This window comes from Bactrocera latifrons, unplaced genomic scaffold, assembly GCF_001853355.1.
Source record: "Bactrocera latifrons isolate USDA-ARS-PBARC rearing strain unplaced genomic scaffold, ASM185335v1 scaffold_32, whole genome shotgun sequence".
Classification (NCBI taxonomy): domain Eukaryota; kingdom Metazoa; phylum Arthropoda; class Insecta; order Diptera; family Tephritidae; genus Bactrocera; species Bactrocera latifrons.
Window position 1 is genome coordinate 1,083,090 of NW_017536852.1, and position 13,990 is coordinate 1,097,079.

A 13,990-nucleotide genomic window follows, 5' to 3' on the forward strand; every position below is an offset into this window, starting at 1 on the left:
AATTTGTTTCAAATAAAAAGAAAATATTTTTTTCGATTGACACAATTTTTTTTAACCAAAATCATTTTTAATTTCTTATAATTCTTATAATTACATACAGTGTCGGACAAAACATATTGGACTGATGGCTTTGAATGCTAAAAACATGTGGTATAGTCCAAATTACAATATAGATATCATAAAAGTATTCAATTATAAAGGCATATTGTTTATTTAGTGAAACAATGAAAACCCATTTTTTTTAAGAGTTTACATTTTATAAGAAAGAAATTACAAGTACCCAATATTCACTGCGACAAAACATATTGGACTAGTCGGTTTTTTTCGTGATAAGGGTCGAAAATCCCGTTATTTTCTTACGATTTTGCATTATCTCCGCAATTTGAACAACGACATAAAAAATCAGCATCATTTTAGTTTAACAAAGTTTCTTTATATAAAAAGTTATGACGTGAATTCTACTTATTTCGAAGATATTAATAACAAAAAGTGACCATAGCTAGAAACAAACAGTCAATTCTATTAAAGCAATTAATTAGTAAAGACTACATACATGAATTATCTCAAAAAGACATTTGTAACAAATTTTATATCAACAAATCCACAGTGCCCTTTATTATAAAGAAATTTAGGGACAGTGGATCTGTGGAAACTAGCCAACGTGGAAGACGACCCAGAGCTAGAACACGACATGATGATTCAAAAAAACTTAGAGAACTAAAATAGTTTTCTGATATGTCGGCAGCGAGCGGGGTTAAAGCTTTAAATTTGAAAGTTCAAGCCGTACTGTACAAAGAAGTGGGTGTGCAGGTGGGCTAACAAGTTATAGGACAGCTAAAAAGCCTTTATATTAAGAAAAAATCTCCTAAGAAGATTACAGTTTTCTCTGGAACGCAGCAACTGATCAGTGAAACAATGGAAAACAATACTTTTCTCTGATGAATCGAAATTTAATTTGAAAAATTCAGAAGGAATGAGAAGGTTAAGCATTTTGGAGTTGGCATTATGGTATGAGGATGTTTTTCCGGGCTTGGCGTTGAACCTCTTCATCGAATCAATTGCAATATGGATCGATTGATATACAAGTATATCCTTGAGAACGTGATGCTTCCCCATGCCGAGTGGAATATGCCACTTGCATGGTCGTTTCAACACGAAACGACCCAAAACACACATCGAAACCAGTGCCAAATCGGTTCGTAGCTCAAAATATTAATGTCTTAGAGTGGCAAGCTCAATCCCCGGATCTCAATCTTTTTGAGAATCTTTGACTATGAGTTTCATTATTCATAATGATTTTATTTCATTGAGTTATAAAATTCATAAGAAATAAAAAAATTTTCCAAAAATAATCAAACTTTAACTGTTAATATCTTTAGAGCATTCAATTTCCTACAAAATCTAAGAATCAAGATATTTTTTCAAATAGTTGGAAGCGATATATAAAGTTTTCTAAATGATAATAAGAAAAAATAGAAAATTTCAAATAGGAGGACCTCACCGTTACAATTAAGAACCCATTCTTGGAGAGGCTTCCTTAGAGGTGTCTAGGAACCCATTTTTCAGAGTACCAAACAAAAAAAAAAATTTTTTTTTTGAATCACCCTAATATACATACATATGTGCATATATGTACAAATATTAAAATATATATTTTTTTCATATTCTTAATTTCTTTAAAGAAAGCAACTAAAAATCCAAATTTCCATAAATTTAATATTTTTTTTATCCTTCAAATGACACTCTTGACCACAACTGACCATAAATTACTGACAAGCTGTCAAACCAATCCCTGCTCAGCGTTTTTTCTCGCTCATTTGCATCGCAATTCTTGCACATTATCCTACATTTGCATAATCTCATTAAATTTATAATTTGCAATAGACTGATGTGACCTTCAGCGCTGTCTACACACATACATACACTATAATACATATGTATGTACATAACTGTCTAAATGAAGCATAATAACGACGAGTGCCTGACTGCAAGTCACAGGAGACAAAATATACAAAAAAAATTTAATAAAGAAAGTGTGCGAGTAAAGTAGACACACAGAGATCTCAAAGCCTTAAACTAATGTCTTAACCTTGGGGACCTTTTAATTTCAATTTAGAAAGTTTTGGGCTTTAAATGAAGACACGTAATTAAAGGAGTAAATGAAAAAAATGTAAGGCGTAAAAAATAGAATACTCTGCTAAGTAACAGTTTTGGTTAGGTTAAGTGAGATTTTGGTTTTGTTAGGTTAGGTCAGGTTTTGAGCTAATCCCATGAGTTGGTTCATGGGTAAAAAAAATCGCTCTTTTGTGATATCAAAATTCTATGAATCAAGAGAACCTCATATAATGAAGAGGTGGTTAAAATCGACTGCAAATAATTAGAAAGGTTCACGTTCATACAAAAAAAGGCTAGACAGTTTAAAAAAGACTGGGCAGAGGAAGAAAAAGTTTCCAGATGTTTTCGACAACTTCACGGCCGACAACTTTTGGAACAATGTTGAATTTTGGTTTCTGCAGTAGACAACGACATAATTATTTAGTATTTAAGTATTGGAATCCATTTTTGAAATTGCAGATTGTCTATATTGCATTTTATCCGTCTAAACGATTAGATCTAGGCCCTTACGTATCGACTGGCGTTCTTTCTGGTACGACTATTTATCCCATTTTTTTTTAAATATTTTCAAAGCCTTCGAATCGTAATTAGGGCGTTTGTGCATTAGAGCACTGAAGTATGGAAGAAAGTTAGTCCGAAGAAGACCGTTGACCGTTTGTTTCTGTGTTGTAAGTATAGATGAAAAACTCATCGTCAGTAATAATAAGTTTCATGATATCCTGGTCGTTGAAAAGCATTGTTTCACAGACGTTAACGCGATGCTGTTTTTTTTTTTTAATTTAGTGATTTTGGAACCAGTTTCACTCTTCTTAAGCTCAAATGATCTCCCAAAATGATTTCTACTGATCCTTTCGATAATTCATCGATGCCAGTAATGTCAATGACTGCTTATTGATTCTCCAGCATGAATTGAAGTGGTGATCAGGCAGTCCGTCCTCTACCCTAAGTGAATAATTTCTATCAACAAAAAAAAATAAAAATAAAAAAAAAACACTTGCTAGCGACAAAAAATTATCACCGAAGGCCTTTTCCACCGCTCTGAACGTTTTGGCATCAGACATTTAATTCCGCTCACAAATTTAATGGAACTTCTCTCATCGTAAAAATCGCCGAATGCACTTTATGTGTATCAGAAAGACATGGGTTTATTAAATACAAGTGACTATTTTGATGTGACATTTGTCACAGATATCAGTGACAGTCATACCAAAGTAATTTGACCAATGAGTTTTCGCGTAAAATGTAAATTAAAAAGTCTTACTATTTTTTGCCAACTAAGAATGTTCTTCCAATTTTAATTTTAACCTTTTTTTTAAGCATGTATAATCAACGGACCTGTCCTAGCCCCCCTTCCTCTGCAATCTCATAATAAAATAAATTTCTACGGAAAAAAAGTCTTTTGAACTTTTAATAATTTTCAAACTATTAAAACATGTAGCTGGTCAATCTAACAGTTTACAAATACACATCTTTGTTTTTTTTAAATTAATTTAAAAATATGTGTATAAAAAGTTTCAACAGTCATATTAACATTTTGACTTCAAGGCTTGCATTTTATATATTTTATATAGTACACCATTTCTAGCTGATGTGCACCTTGATTTCCTTTGCCATTGAATGTTCCATGAAAATTTGTTTGCATTTCTAATAAAATTAATTGCAGACATATGTATGAACCTCTATATATTTTTATATGCGTGTTATTTTTGTGGGCCGTGTCTTTATTTATACATATCAATCAGTTTTGACTGCGCTTTTGTACAATATTTTCCATGTTCATGTCTTTTGGCGATTTTCAGTGCGCCCGCTTCATTATGAAATATGTGTGTGCGTGTGTGTATGCGCGAGTATGTTTTTGGCAGCATCGATCTATCACCGTAGCGAAGCGTGTTTCTGACGCTCGACTGAAATCTTTTTTGTTTTGGATTTTTGCGAATTTTTGCGGAGATTCTTATTAGTTTTTAAATAGATGCATGGACTTGTACGAAATTGTTTTTATACATACATATTACTCGAGAAATGAAAACACAGATTTAAAATAAGTAAAATAAACAATTTTGATGTTTTCATATATTCATATATATAGGGAAGCTTATGGCACATTGACTGAATGAGTAAAATCATAGTCATTTTGCTTGCCATATACATATAAATACATACATACAATATATAAAAATATATACTTGCTTTTATAGCATTTCGCTTCTATTCATCATTATATTATGTATTTCAATGGCACGCTGAAGCATTAGCAGGAATATATTTAACGAAATCCTAATTCTTGAGCAACATCTGGCAAACTAAAACTGTTAAAAAATAATTTCACTTTAGTAGAATGCATGAATGTATTTAACCGGTGTTTTACTTAGATAGCGCTTATTTAATTTATTTTCTATTGAAAATTTCAGTGAACCTTTCTATTAAATTCTTTTAAGGTATCTGTCATGTTATGAGTTCACTTGGCAGTCTTTAAAAGCTGCTTCCGGTTATATTTTCTTAAATACTGAAAACATTCATAAAATAAAAAGCCAGCTAGTTTATATAACTGACTATGTGTATATTTCTGCGTAAGCTTAAAATATATTCAACTACAAGCATTTTCATATTTTTCATACTATTCTCCATTCTCTGTCATTTTTAATTTTTCCTTTTTATTCTTTTGTTAGCTTAAGCGACACGAAAAACCACCACCAATTGTATGCGGTATGTTCTCTGTCATTTCCGCTTCCGGAGTTGCTAAAGAAGCGAGAACCGAAAAGCATTTGCATTTACAGTTAGGTAGAAATGTGTAGCATACTTTTAGGATGCTTTTCAACAAGGAAAAAATAATACGTAATTATTCTGGGTGATCTAAGTAAAGGTACTTTTTTCAATAGAATGTTTTTGACAGATCATGCGTGAGTCGTGCCAAGCTGTAATGTTATTTTTGTTCAGCATTGTCTGGCATTTTATCAAGAAATTTTATCATATGGAACGACCTGAGGCAGTTTACGTCGATATCTTAAACTGAAAGCGCACAAAATACAGCTTGTGCAAGAACTGAAGCCGCTCCACCTTACCAAGCGACATCGCTTCGTTCTATGGGTTCTTGAAAAATTCCAAAAAGATTCGACGTTCTTCAGGAAAATTTTTTCCAGCGATGAGCTTTATTCCTAGCTCAATGACTGTGTAATCAACCAAAATCGTCGCATTTGGGACGAAAGGCAACTTGAAGAGATTCAAGAGCTGCCATTTCATCCAGAAAAAACGGTTTGGTGTGGTTTGTGGACTGGTGGCAACATCGGTCCATATTTTTTCAAAAATGATGTCGGAGAGAATGTAACCGTCAATGGCAACCATTATTGCGCCATGATAATCGACTAATTGATGCCTCAAGTTCATGCTTGTGATCTCGGCGACATTTGGTTTCAACAAGATGGTTAATGAATATATTGAAAGAATACTTCGGTGAGCACATAGCTTCAAGTTTTATTCTGGTTCAAAGTGAACAGTAAGACGTCCTCCGAATTACTTGCATTTGGCAAAGTCAATCTCGTCGCTAATGTAGGTGCTCTGTCTAGATGCTGTCTTTTAGGTACATATGTGTTATATTTAAATATTTTTTTGAGGGCTATTTGCCAAAGTTATATAAAGGAAGGCGAGGTAGAATCAGCTCGTCACTTTCTCCTATATTTACCGGCTTTTGCCAGACTGTCATATGATATGATACGATATTAGGTTAGGTCAGGCTTGGCTAATCTCGTAGGCCTAATTTTGATCCTTTGCGATACCAATTAGAGTTCAGTTACTAGGTTCATGAGGAGCAGTCATCCAGCAGAAAAGGTAATAAATATTTCGTGGTATTTTATTTTTCAGTACGCGACTGTATATACATTATAAATATGCAAATCTTATGTAAACAATGTTATAGAAAACTGAAAATTTGCAAGTGCTAACGGCTGTATAAACTCGTGATAAAATTTTGCGAAGCAAACTCCTCCAAAAAATAACTGTTTCTGATGGCTGAGAGCTGAAGCTCGTGAAGTTGAAACATCAGAAATTCATTGTCAAGTTTTAAAATATGAAGTTTTGGAAAAGTCAGCAGCGGCAATCTTCTTGTTCTGTCAAACATACTTGGCTTGAGAAAGCTGGAGAAGAGAAAAAACCTTTCAACGCTAGTGGAATTAAAGCTGAGAACGAGCAAATGTTGAAGGACTCAAAAGCAGACGCTGAGTATGTAAAATGTTACATTACTGAAGCATTTCCGAGCAACCACTTTAATTTCAATTTCATTTCTAGGAGTTATGAGTGAAATTTAAATTTTTTAATATTATATATTTTTAATATTATATAATATTTGTACATAGGAATTTTACAGTTATGACAGCGCATTGGACCCTTGAACTGTATACATATGTGTAGACATATGTAGGTTTTATTGCGAAAGCATTGAATTGTTATCAATTCAAGTGAAAACTGTCAGCGCTGACCTCAAGCGCCGGCAACCTTAAGCTCAGCTGGCTTGGTTCGAGCGCAGAGCTGTTCACAGCACGTGGCACGTTGCGCTTATGGCATGTAAGCTTCACGGATATACCCATGACCTCGTACATGTCATGCCGTTATGCGTTTTTAACGGTATATGTGTAAGAAAGTGTCACTATCCTTTGGCCGTCCCGTTGCTTGACAGATCTGTACCATATACTTTAATACTAAGCTCGCATATTTAAGTGATAATATTAATATTTTGCTTCTGCAAGCATTCCACTTCCCACTACTCCCGCACAACTCTCTTATAACTTAACCCAGTGTTAGCACAATTTTCTAACTAAAAATAATTTCGTTTGAAAATTTTCATAAGTATTTGCTGTAGTTTTTTGTGTTGTTGTTGGAGAGCAATGTGTTGGAATCGTTTAACGCTTCATTGGGCACATGCTGGCGTCTTTGTTGGTCGCAGCGTTTAAGTATGAGACGAGCGACCTAGCTTTGAGGGAATTTCGTTATTTTTAACCGAATTGTCGTGTGTATGTATTGTCCTCACACTGCCACTCTCTCATATCAGCAGCGCTGCTTATGTGTTTGGAAACTTCTCACTGTCGCTCGTAACTGTTGCATACGACTTATTGCGGTAGGTAAGCGATCTGTTAATAAAGGCTGCTTATGCACATGCATATTGGATTTTATGATTTTATGGATTTTTTATGGTGTGGTGTGAAATTGTATTTATATTTGTCATAAAAATAGCACCAGCTTTAAAGTGTGTATAAATGCAACAGAGATTCAATGTTTTATACAAGATTTTAATATTATAAGCACTGAAGTTTTTCAACTGTAGTCAATATTTTCCAAATATCGTTTGCAAAACAACAGTTACCGCCTCATAAAAGAGAGTAATGATAAAAAATTCGAGTATTTTTAATAACCACACTTTTTTTTTATAAAAAGCAGTTCATAAAGAAGTACTTAACGGCTTGTCTCGAAACTCAGAGAAGATGTTTTAGAATATCTTCCAGTTCATCTGAGAACTTAGAAGTAAACTTGAAATTGATTACGAAGTTTCTTGAAGAGATAAGCCAAATACCTAGATAGAGATATTTTCTTTGAGGAAACTAGAAAATTGCTACACCTTGTTTAAATTTGAGCCGTATTGACAAGAGAAAACTTTCAATCCTCATCATTTTCTTTAAAATAGGCACACAATTGTTATAAGTCTTGGCTGGAATGGCCTTCAGTGTTTTCAGAGAGTTTCGATCTCGGCTTTTTTGTAACGTCATTCTCTCGATTTTTGGACAGTTTCGACATCAAATTCATAAGATTACGTATTGTCACCACTAAAATACTTGAAAAAATGAAGTGTTTTAAAAATATGAAGTCTTATGAAAGTATTACTATTTTATTCTATTGTGTAAAAAAAATGTCATAAAAAAATTAGTTAGGAACTCAGAACTTCGGAACTTCAATACCAGATAAACTGCATTACAGAAGTTGCTCATACGCCCCGTTGTATATGCTAAAAGTTGTAATCCATCGAAAAATTTCATTTGGTATAATTTTTGAACTTTCAAAATATAAAATACTGCCACAATATTTATCATCCATATTGGTTAAAAATGATTTAGTTAGCTCATTTCATTGAAAACACCATTAATAAGTATATTGAATACATTGGAAAATGGGCGGAATATCATCGAACCTTGTATTTTTATACTCTCGCAACAAAGTTGCTAAGGAGAGTATTATAGTTTTGTTCACATAACGGTTGTTTGTAAGTCCTAAAACTAACAGAGTCAGATATAGGGTTATATATGTATACCAAAGTGATCAGGGTGACGAGGAGAGTTGAAATCCGGATGTCTGTCTGTCCTTCCGTGCGTCCGTCCGTGCAAGCTGTAACTTAAGTAAAAATTGAGATATCATGATGAAGCTTGGTACACGTATTTCTGGGCTCCATAAGAAGGTTAAGTTCGAAGATGGGCAAAATCGGCCCACTGCCACGCCCGCAAAATGGCGAAAACCGAAAACCTATAAAGTGTCATAACTAAGACAGAAATAAAGATATTAAAGTGAAATTTGGCACAAAGGATCGCATTAGAGAGAGGCATATTTGGACATATTTTTTGTTTGAAAAGTGGGCGTGGCCCCGCCCCCCTACTAAGTTTTTTGTACATATCTTGGAAACTACTATAGCTATGTCAACCAAACTCTATAGAGTCATTTCCTTCAGGCATTTTCATATACAGTTCAAAAACGGAAGAAAGCGGATAATAACCACGCCCACCTCCCATACAAAGGTTATGTAGAAAATCACTAAAAGTGCGTTAACCGACTAACAAACAACGTCAGAAACACTAAATTTTACAAAAGAAATGACAGAAAGAAGCTGCACCCAGGCTTGTTTTAAAAATTGAAAATGGGCGTGGCGTCGCCCACTTACGGACCAAAAACCATATCTCAGGAAGTACTCCACCGATTTGAATGAAATTCGGTATATAATACTTTCTTAACGCCCTCATGACATGTACGAAATATTGATGAAATCGGTTCACAACCACGCCTCTTCCAATATAACGCTGTTTTGAATATAACGCTATTTTGAATTCCTTCTCTGTATAATATATACATTAGGAACCAATGATGATAGCGAAATAAAACTTTACACAAATACGGTATTTGAGCTGAGGTATCCCTTGTGGAAAAATTGTCGTGATCGGACTATAACTTTTCAATACAATTAAAATAAACGAAAATACAATTCAATACTCAAAGTACACTAATTGATCTAATCTAATTAATTTTACAGCAAAATAAAAAAATATGTAAATGATGGATAATGAAATCTCCATTATCACTTTATCATGCGAGAGTATAAAATGTTCGGTGACACACAAACTTAGCCCTTCTTTACTTGTTTTAAATACTTATTACTCATTAGAAAATATTATATAAATTAGAAATATGAAAAATTTAAATTTTTTAAACTAAATTATTTTTATAGTAATATTTAATATGTATAAAAAGTTGATAAATGACCATGAAAACTGTCAAACTTTTGTTCAAAATATTTATTTTATTTAAGCACAAACATTTAAGAAATATAAAGATGACTGCAAAATTGTATAAATTGCAATATTTTATTTTTAACTCAATAATACGGCCATATAAAATTTAAATTAAAGTGAACAAAAATAAATTGTTTATGTTGCAACATTTGAAATGAAGGCCAACAATTTACGCTGTCAAAATCATAAACACAAATCAAGTATTTAAATTAAAATTAAAACTGAGAAATGTAAAACATTTATAGTAAGCTTAAACAAAATACAATTACATGTAAATATATGTAGGTAAATATGTGTGCAAATATATAAATAAATAGTCAGTTGAATATATGTAAATTTTTGGTTGCTTGTAGAAAATTGTCGCAGGTAAATTAATGTACATGAATACTTAAGGGTGTATGTAGGTTAGGGTGGCCGTTAAGCACGAGAAATAATCTTAAATATCAAGTTGAAGATATTACACATTCAATTTAGATTTTTAGATGGCTTTAGGAAAATGCGAATATTGGTTCCATACAAAAGCTCTGATCGCTTAAAATTGTTATTCAGTATCGCTTTTGTTCTCTATATAATTAATCGTCGTCACTTGCGAAAAATCTAATAATATAATGGAAATAACCTGCAGTTGAGTTTTTAAGAGCATTTGAAAGCCCTCATTTGTATGTTCATTTATATATAGGGTGAACCATTTCGAAGATCTCTACTCTTTTAAAGAAATTTGCTTAGAAATCTCCATGTCAGAGAGTTAGCGGAGTGTTTAACATCTCTTAAGTATTCATTTAACCATTCGGCTAATGTTTTATATAATATATTAAAGGTGCTAGACTTGTACCAATAGATCTCAATCTCTTGCAAAAACAACGACGAGATCGCAAATCAGATAATGTCGGAGCTATCCACCAATCTAGCGAATGGCGTTCCGAAAATGTATCGAAATTAAAAAAAAAAAAAAAAAAAATCGCTGAAGGTCATCCCAGTCGAGGCTTATAATGAGTTTTTGGAAAATTGGATGAAGCGTTAGCAAACTTGCATTGTTCGGGACCTTTTGACAAAGCATGTAATAATATAATATACAAATAAATAATGTGGTGTTTTAGTCCGGATCAAATTTGATCAGAAAGAGGATTGAGAGTATATACACTAGAATGTCTTGGAAACATCTGCTGTTCGAAGCTACACAAACGACCAAACGTGACTTTTTGTCAGTCCGGGTCAAATTTGATCAGAAAGTGGATCGAGAGTACATAGATCAGAACGTCTTTAAAATATCTGCTGTATGGACATATAAATTTTCGACAAAATTTGGGTTTTTTCAGTCCGGGTCAAATTTGATCAGAAGGTGGATCAAGAGTACATATGTAGATCAGAACGTCTTTAAAAAATCTGCTGTATGGACATATAAATTTTCAACAAAATTTGGTTTTTTTCAGTCCGGGTCAAATTTGATCAGAAAGTGGATCGAGAGTATATAGACTAGAACGTCTCATAAATAACTTTGCGGGACAAAATGTTGTATTTATGCTGTAGAGGCATGCTTAGATTGTGATATTTGCCGCTATTTTGTCAACAATGTTTCAGATTTGCTTGTTTTTTTCTCAGAATGATATCTTTCAACCGGGAAAAGAAGAAAGAGTTTCTGTTATTTTTAAAAAATAATACTGAGAGTTGACCAGCGGAATTGCATATACTATTTCTGATAGATTTTTCTTTAACTAACTTTAATTATAGTAAACTACCATAAATATTCTAAAAGTATATTTTCTCAAAAATTAAATGCTGCAAAAGTGTAGGCATTACCTAATGGCATACTTGTATTTGCATAAAAATAAGTTTGTATATGTTCATATACTATGTATGTATTTATAAGTAAGTAGATTTGCGTGCGAAAACTGACACAAATGAATTTAATTTTTCTCACGACAAAATACGCGACGATTTGCTGCTTAAAAGTTGTCACCAATCCTAATGAGGCGGGAGTGTGCACAAATGTACTCACTTAACATGCCAACACATACATACACACCTGTGCCACTGACAAGCGCAAATGACGAGTGACAGTTGAATGTGGCAGAACGTTGGATAGGTACATACATACAGACACTCATGCAAATATACATATATCGCACTCGAATAAACACAGCACTTGAGAATACGCATGAGAAGCTGTGTGTATGTGTGTTTAAATGTTTACACAGATTAGTGTATCTATGGGATGTGCCAAACAAATTACTGACTTTCTGAAAACTTAATTTGAAAATCTGAAAAACACGTAAATTCATCTCGCGCTGTTTTTCACTTTCTGCTTAAGTACATATGTACATATCTACCATACATAGTATATATTGTACATACATACTCACACTCAGAGTTGCCTTACCTTTCGAATGTCAATTTATTGTTTGTACAGATGTTATGTCTTATTTGGTTGAGCACACGGAATTTTCCCGCCTTACCTGAGATACTCGCAGGCTCGGTTATAGAGAAGCGGAATACTTATATATTATATATTTCATTTGGCGTTGCTTTTTTGGGAATTCCTATTGCATAATGGTAAGAATTATTCTATGACTGATATTAATAATTGAAGAAAAAAAAATCGTAAAAGTTTTCCGTCAGTATCGTGCGATTTCTTCAATGTATTGCTGGAGAAAATAGCTGCAAAGCTGAATATTCTACAAGAACGTATATCTGCTAGTTACGTCAAAGATATTGATATCTTTAGCTTCAACATCCGCGCTGTAGGCATTTGAGGAGTAAAGTCCTCTCTCCACAACCAAACATCAAATTCTACAAGTCACTCATCATCCTCGACCTACGATATGGTGCAGAGGCATGAACGATAACAACATCTGATGAGTCGACGTTACGAGTTTTCGAGAAAAAGGTTCTGCGGAAGACTTATGGTCCTTTGCGCATTGGCAACGGCGAATATCGCAGTCGATGGAACGATGAGCTGTACGAGTTATACGACGACATTGAAGAAGAGGAATTTATTGCTTCCCAGACTTTGATTAAATTTACATATCAACTCTGAAATCGAAGTCTATTACCATATGTTTCAAATTTTTAATGTTATGAATGGATTATTGAATAAATGAATGAAGTAAATCCGACAAATATGTAGTTGCGGAGATATGAGTGTATTTGCATGAACTCTCTAATTACAATAAAATAATGTTTAACTTATTATAATTGGCTTCCAAAACTTTAAACGCTTTAAGAGAAACGGTTAAACCGATCAACCAGAAATTTACAGACGATCTTCTTAGATATATATACATATTTGTGAGTTATTGATCGAAAGAATACGATTTTTGGGATAAAAAATGAAAAATCCACTTTTTAGACTGCTTCGAATTTAAAAATCAGTGAAAATTGTAATTTGAGTATATGGCTAGACTATGGTTTAGACAAAACCATAAGAAAGATCCTCTAAAAATTTCAGCTAAATCGGTGCAGTAGAACGTGATAAATCGTGTGTATCATTATGACAAAAACATTTTCAGGAAAAATGCAATTAAAGTTTCATTTCCGGCAGAACCATGTCGGATGCCGGGTTAGCAAAATACCTATATATTCGAAAAGAATTTGAATTTTGAAAAATCCTTTTATAGGCGTAATCATGCATGATTAAACTTTGAAAATATAAAATTGTTTTTTATTTCTAGACTAGAATATCTCTTTCAGCGAAATAAAGTAAATAATAAGTGAGCTGCTACATACGACTACCTAAAATCGCTTCCTCCATAGATATCACTGTAACCTACTCGTATGTTAAAGCATATTCTCCTAATTGTTACGAGTTCCAGCCGATCTTTTCTCGACTGATTTGGCATGATTATACTTATATCGATAAGTGGTAATATCTCAATAGCTTCTAGTCTCTGACGAGGCTTATACTCAACCATCTGGAATTGCTTCTAATCAATTAGCCTATAGAAGTAATCCACATGTGGGACCGCATATTATTATATATTTCCCTCTACTAATCTCTTCTGTGTTTATATTAGTCTATATAAATCATAAATTTTTGTGAACCCATGCAATCTAATCGAAACAGCACAATTCGCAGTTCATTATGGCAGTCTGGCAACACTTCACTATACCAAATTAACAAATACTTTTCTTAATATAGCCAAACGCCAGTGAGTGATTAATTGTTAAAAGAATAGGCAAGAAAATTGGCTTGTTCTTCGCTGGGAGCCAATGCCAAAAATTATAGCAATTAAAATCTTATTCGAAATGTACACAAGTGAGCGAAACGCTGACATTGCACTAATTTGCGAATTACTAATTACAGCCAGGCAATGAAAATTAATTATGTGCTTAAATGTGATGGC

The 13,990-nt window shown here is 33.2% G+C and overlaps 1 protein-coding gene across 6 annotated transcripts in view; it reads right to left on the minus strand.

Annotated features, from left to right (window-relative positions):
* Positions 1-13,990, minus strand: part of LOC108971038 (Ca(2+)/calmodulin-responsive adenylate cyclase) — a 131,527-nt gene that overhangs the window by 32,959 nt on the left and 84,578 nt on the right. The gene's annotated exons all lie outside the window — the stretch shown is intronic.